Source organism: Arachis hypogaea, chromosome 18, assembly GCF_003086295.3.
Source record: "Arachis hypogaea cultivar Tifrunner chromosome 18, arahy.Tifrunner.gnm2.J5K5, whole genome shotgun sequence".
Classification (NCBI taxonomy): Eukaryota; Viridiplantae; Streptophyta; class Magnoliopsida; order Fabales; family Fabaceae; genus Arachis; species Arachis hypogaea.
In genome coordinates, this window is record NC_092053.1 from 29,079,204 (window position 1) to 29,086,122 (window position 6,919).

Here is a 6,919-nt window from a genome sequence, read left to right on the forward strand (position 1 = left end):
TTTCATGGCTTACCTGCTCAGGAGCCTATCAAGCACCTCATGGATTTTCAGACAGCTTGTTCTACTGTTAGGCGTCATGGTGCAGATGAAACTTCTATTCTGTTAACCGCCTTCCCATTTTCTCTTGAGGAAAAGGCGAGGGAGTGGTACTACTCCCAACCTGAAGTAACTATTACCAACTGGGATACGCTCAGGAGAGAATTTCTGAAAAAATACTTCCCAGCTGAAGTGATGGATAGACTAAGAAAAGAGATTTCCTGTATCATTCAAGGTGAATTGGAGACTCTTTATGAGTATTGGGAGCACTTCAAGAATCTTCTGGACGCATGCCCCCATCACATGATTGACAAGTTGGTATTGATCAGCTACTTCACTCAAGGTATGAAGCCTCGGGATAAGATTACATTAGATGGTGCAAGTAATAGTTCCCTGAAAAGGTACAAAACCGCAGATGAAGCGTGGCAACTGATCAGCGACCTAGCTGAGTCCACTCAGAATCACAGGCACAGGAACAACCACCCCAAGCCTGTTGCAGAGGTTTCCTCTAGTAGTGAGACTACTGCTTTCACACAGGCTATATGTGAGATGACCAACCTACTGAAGCAGATGCAGCTGAATCAACAACAACCTCAGCCTCCCCCACCAAAATAAAGTCAACAGTTGGTTTCTCAAAGAGTATGCGGAATATGTGCTGATTACACTCATTACACTGACGAATGTCCGCAGTTCCAACAAGAAGATAACACCTTGGCAGCTACTCACAATTTCTATGACCGCCCGAATCAAGGGTACAATCAACAAGGCGGCAATTACAACCAAGGTGGAAACTGCAACCAAGGTTGGCAAGACAACTCCAACCAGGGATGGAGAGACCATTGAAGAGAGAAATTTTGCGTGGTCTAGAATTCAGAATAAATTTCCGTTGCAAGTATAGCTTCTAAACCAACAAAAGTCCTTTCTTACAAACGTTTTGGTTGTCACAAGTAACAAACCCCTTTTAAAATTGATAACCGAAGTATTTAAACCTCGGGTCATCTTCTCAAGGAACTGTAGGGAGGTATGTTCTTATTATTGGTCATGAGTTTTGTAAATTGGGGTTTTGAAAGTAAGGAACAAGTAATTTAAATGACAAATAAAATAAATAAATAACTGTAAAATAAACTCTTGGCAAGGTATGGAAAATTGGAAGTCCTGTCCTGGTTATCCTTATCAATGGTGATGAGAATTAAGTTTTAATCCCACTTTGTTAGCCTTTACTAAAGTAAAGGAAGGTCAAGTGGACCAATTAGTTTGATCCTCAGGTCCTAGTCAATTCCTATGAAAGGACTGGAGTTATTAAAGTTTAATTCAATTAGCAAAGACAACAATTATCAATCACGTTGAGTTTGATAGCTCATGAGTTACCAATTACTTAACCAAAGCCAAAAGGGGAAAAGTAAACTTACTCGAATAAAAATGTCTTCAGATTGGAAGCAACAATAACATAAATAAAAGAAAGCAATCATAAACTAAAATACCTCAAAGCCCGAAACTTCCTGCTGTGAGGGAAAATCTTCTTGCAGTTCGCAGCAGGTGGCTTCTCATCAGCATCCTCCCAAGGCACGTCAGCTCGACGGCCTAGCTAGGTAACCAGGTAAGGGAAAGGAAGGGTGCCTCTGATATGGACCTTGGCCATAAAGTGCCAGATGAATCGCGGGAGGTACAGGTCCTTACCCTCCAGTACACACCATAGAAGGGTGATCATAGTAGCAGGCAGCTCCGTCTCGTGAGTACTCAGCATAACAAAGTTGCTCAGGATCTGGTGCCAGAGCCGAGCCTCATCATTTAGATACATCAGCTTGATTCCCTTAGGCATGGTGGTGTTCTTACCCTTGACCCATGGGATAGTAGGGTCAAGGGCTATCCTCTCCTTGACAGCATCCCAGTCGAATCTCAGAAACCTCATATCCTCTTCAGCCTTTTGGTAACCGTCAGGCTGATCTGACTTAGGCTGAAGGCGCAGAATATCCTCAATGGCCTCTTCAGTGACCAGTATCTATTTTCCTCTGAGGTGCACTGCATCCAGGAAAGTCTTGAAATAATTGCAGTAAAACTCTCTTACCCAGGAAGCATTGACCTCAGTCAGATTTCTTTCCAAGAAGAACCAGCCTCTCTGTTTGATCTTATCGAAGGTGTACTGCTGTAGTTCTTCTGGAATTTTCAAAGTCCTCTCCAGGTACAGATTTCTGGAGGTAGCAAACACTGGATACTTCAGCTCACAGTATCGGTTTGCAAACTTAATTGGATCATTGGCAGGGAGGAGCTGGTCAGCCTTCTCCTGCGGGGTAAAGTGCTTTTGCCGCCAGGAGTCATCATGCATAATCTCCAGGATAGACATAGAGGATTCACCTCTTTTCCATTTGCCAGTGGTAGCCTTGCCTTTTCCCTTTCTTTGAGGGTCAGACATCCTGAAAAATAGAAATCTAGGATATAATAAAAGCAGAAAAATAAGTAGGCAAATAACAAGATAAGCACATAGTGGCAAAGGAGCAGTAGAAAAATATGAAATGAGTTGAAGAAATTTATATTTTAGATTGTTTTGGAGGTAAAAATCGGGGATGAGAAATCACTATCCAAAATATTTTATGAGTGGAATACTTGTTAATTAGGAGCAACAAGAATCATGCCATGAGTGAAAAAGTTGAAAGAGTTAGTTTAAAAGCAGAGGGGGAAGTTAGAAAGTTAAAAGTGGATAAAATTGAAAAAGAGGTTAGAAAGTGAAAATCAGTGAGTTAGTAAAAAGAAAGTCAGAGTAAGTGGCATGATGATTGGTTTCTAAGTGACAATAATTTCACAATTTTAAGCAACAGACAACTCATATTCAAGCAAGAAAATCAAGTTGTTGATGATTCATATAGATATAGAAATAGCGAAAAAGTGAAATCTAATCATCAATAATGTGATTTATTAACCGGGAAAACAGAGGAATAAGAATGCTGGCCCGTGCATTCATGAATTGGTTTGGTAAAAGCTGAGGAGTGCCAAATTTAAATTGCCAAAACCAAAACATGAATGAATATCAAAACAATTTACAGAAAATTGGACAGCATTCTGGCTAAAATTGGATGTTCCCGGGTAATAAACAGCAAGCAGAATAGTTCATATAAATTAAAGTAAAGCTGCAATTACATATACGGAATATGAACATGAAAAAGCAGTGTAAAAAGCAGCATGAAACAGTAAAGAACAACATATGAACATGATTAACATCACAGCAACAGCAGAATTATGAAAATTATAAAACAAGTAGCACGAACAGCGCAATTAATCAGGCCTAAATCCACTAACCACATCCTAGCTACCTAACCACCTAGAATCTACTGCAACATACATCTCTAACTATCCTAAATTTAAACATAACTGAAAAAAATATGCAAATAATTATGAATGAAAGAAAGGTAGCGTTCGGCAGAACCTGGTAGGCGTATGAACTAAGCTAGGGAACTGAGAGATGGCGGGGGTGTGGTTGCGGTGGTGCTGGGAGGGGCACGGTGGCGCGGTGGCTGTTCGGTGGCAGTGTTAGTTTCGGGTAGGGTTTAGTGGTGGAGGGGAAGTGGTAATGGTGGGAGGCAGTGCTGGTGGCGCGGTGGTGGTGGCTGGCCGCAGTGGGGGCAGCGGTGGTGGAGGGAGGAAGAGAGAGAAGAAGGGGAGGGAAGGAACAAGGAAAGAAAGGGGAGAGGGGGTGGGCGTCGCGGTCGTGGCTGGGTTGTCGAGGGTGGTGCGGCGGTTGGAGTTGGTTGGGGTGGTGGTGGTGGTTGTGGGTGGCGAGGGGGGCAGAGAGGGAGCAGTTGGGGGGTTTGGGGGGGGGGGAGAATAGGGCGCGATGGGGGTAGGGTTTCGCGTCACTGGGGGTTAGTGAAATTGAATCCACGCGAACGCGTGGGACACGCGGTCGCGTGGTTAGGGTGGACGGGGTTGACGCGATCGCATGGAATGGGTAAAAGGGTGAATGACGCGGTCGCGTGAAGCATGCGACCGCGTCGCTGAAAATTGTGCTAAATGCACAATTCCAGCATCGTTTCAGCGCAATTCTCTGTCTCCTTTGGGGTGTTGTGCAATCCACGTGATGCGAACACGTGGCTCACGCTTTCGCGTGGGATGGATGTTTTGCAAGTGACGCGTTCACGTCAGGGACGCGAACGCGTGGGCCATTTTGTGCTAAACGCACAACAGCCGCACGATTCCAGCCCAGATTTCTGGGCGTTGGATTTTTACGCCGATTTCCAGATCACGCGTTTGTGTGATTGACGCGGACGCGTGGGAGGAGTTTTTCGCAACTGACGCGAACGCTTTAGCGATGCGATCGCGTCGCACGCCTTCCTCTCTCTTTATATATATATATATATATGGAAGTATGCAATTATGCAGTATGCAATGCTAATGCAAATGCTATGAATAACATCCAGGTTCAATAAAAATAATATAACAAAATCAAATAGTACGAAATAAAAATTGAAAAAGAAACGACCATACCATGGTGGGTTGTCTCCCACTAGCACTTTTAGTTAAAGTCCTTAAGTTGGACATTGGATGAGCTTTCTGTTATGGTGGCTTATGCTTAAATTCATCCAGAAATCTCCACCAATGTTTGGAATGCCAACAGCCTCCGGGGTCCCAAGCTAGGCATGTAAAGCTTCTGAGCAGCTTCAAACAGATTTTCAGGCTCCCGGGGTGATGAATATCAGAATATTTTCCAGGATCCCAAACTTTGCTTTTACATCCGCCTTCGTCTTGATCTATATTTTTCCATCCGGGCGGTTTAGAAATTAGATTCTCACCAAGATGACTAAACGTTTTTCGAGATCCATTCGATTGAACATGATACCAATCCGTGCACTTCAAGTTGAAGCGTGGAACCTTATTGAACCTTGTGCACTAGCTCTGAGTACGAGCCATTTCCCTCTTACTCTTAAAACTGCAGAGAACTCTAAGCTGGCCATCTGTTTCAAGCAAACCATATTCAAGTGGAAAAATAAAGTTAAAGGTTAAGGATTGTACCCACTTGAAGCTTGTATTGGGTGGTAATGGCCTTGGGATAGGTGTTTCCAGTGGTTCTGTAAGTTCTACTCCCTTGTAATCTTCTGCGAGTTCCTCCACTTCCTTGTAAACTTATTCAAATGCAACCACGTCTTGATCAAAGTCTTCGACATCTTCCGCATCACTCAAGTCATAAGTTGGAGGTTGAGAAAAATCTACCTCGACATCATCTTCGTATTCACTTGGATAAGGTTTTTCAATCTCAGAGAATTCACTTGCGGATGCAAGTTCATCATTAGGAGAACTTGACTTGAGACTATCATCATCAAGAAAACGTGCGTCTTGGGTTATTCCATCTAGTTCTTCATGAATTACCTGCTTTGGAGGTTGTGCACTACCCTCCTTAGCATTAATTGTAACGTTCTTGACGGAATTTTTCACAACTCTGGATTCCCATGGAAGTTCAGCATCTCCTAAATCTTCAATCAGTACTTCTTCTTCTTGGATAATTTGAGCTTCTTCCAATTATTCCAGAACAAAGTTATGCTCATTACTGCCCTCTGGGGTTTCTAGTGTCTCCTTCATGCTACGTTTGTCATTAGATTCTTCACATAAGACTATTGGAGTTCCTTGAGTGTCTAAACGTTTGGAAGATAATTGATGTATTGCTTGCTCCAGCTGATAAAGGGTTGTATGAAGTTGATCTACTGTTTCCTTGAGGCAAGCCTGTGATTCTCGAGGTGATGGATTTGGACATGGTACATAGGGAAGTGGTGGTGTTTGGGAGTAATTGGATTGGAATTTGGGTAAATAAGGATCATATGGTGGTGAATGGTGAAAAGGAGCTTGTGAGTGTGGTGGTTTAAAGTTATGTTGAGAGGATGGTCTATAGGCACAGGGTGGGGCTTGTTGGTAGTTACAAGGTTATCCACCATATCTATCAGCTTGGTATGCATTGTAGAATGGTCTTTGTCCATGATATCTTGGAAGGTGTTGTTGCCGAAAGGGTTGATCAAATCCTCTTGGCTCCATCCATCTTTGATTGCTTAGACCTTGATGCATATTCATGTTATAGCTTTCACTCCTTTCAACAATATTAGAACCAAACTCAAAGCGAGAGAGGTGAGAATTCATAGTGGCTAAAAATATAAAAGAGAAAAACAAAAATAAATAAACAAGTAAAAGAAAAATATTTACAATAACCAATAATAAGGCACACGTTTTCAATTCCCCGGCAACGGCGCCATTTTGAAGAGAGAACTTTTGCGTGGTCTAGAATTCAGAATAAATTCCCGTTGCAAGTATAGCTTCTAAACCAACAAAAGTCCTTTCTTACAAACGTTTTGGTTGTCACAAGTAACAAACCCCTTTTAAAATTGATAACCGAAGTATTTAAACCTCGGGTCGTCTTCTCAAGGAACTGCAGGGAGGTATGTTCTTATTATTGGTTATGAGTTTTGTAAATTGGGGTTTTGAAAGTAAAGAACAATTAATTTAAATGACAAATAAAATAAATAAATAACTGTAAAATAAACTCTTGGCAAGGTATGGGAAATTGGAAGTCCTGTCCTGGTTATCCTTATCAATGGTGATGAGAATTGAGTTTTAATCCCACTTAGTTAGCCTTTACTAAAACAAAGGAAGGTCAAGTGGACCAATTAGTTTGATCCTCAGGTCCTAGTCAACTCCTAAGAAAGGACTGGAGTTATTGAAGTTCAATTCAATTAGCAAAGACAACAACTATCAATCACGTTGAGTTTGATAGCTCATGAGTTACCAATTACTTAACCAAAGCCAAAAGGGGAAAAGTAAACTTACTCGAATAAAAATGTCTTCAGATTGGAAGCAACAGTAACATAAATAAAAGAAAGTAATCATAAACTGAAATACCTCAATTTATATT

General features: G+C 41.8%; 1 non-coding gene across 1 annotated transcript; it reads right to left on the bottom strand.

Moving 5' to 3' along the window:
- Nucleotides 1–237: 237 nt before the first annotated feature.
- LOC112773939 (small nucleolar RNA R71) lies at nt 238–345 on the bottom strand. The gene has a single exon (XR_003188458.1). It is a non-coding gene; the product is annotated as a small nucleolar RNA R71 (small nucleolar RNA).
- Nucleotides 346–6,919: the final 6,574 nt, after the last annotated feature.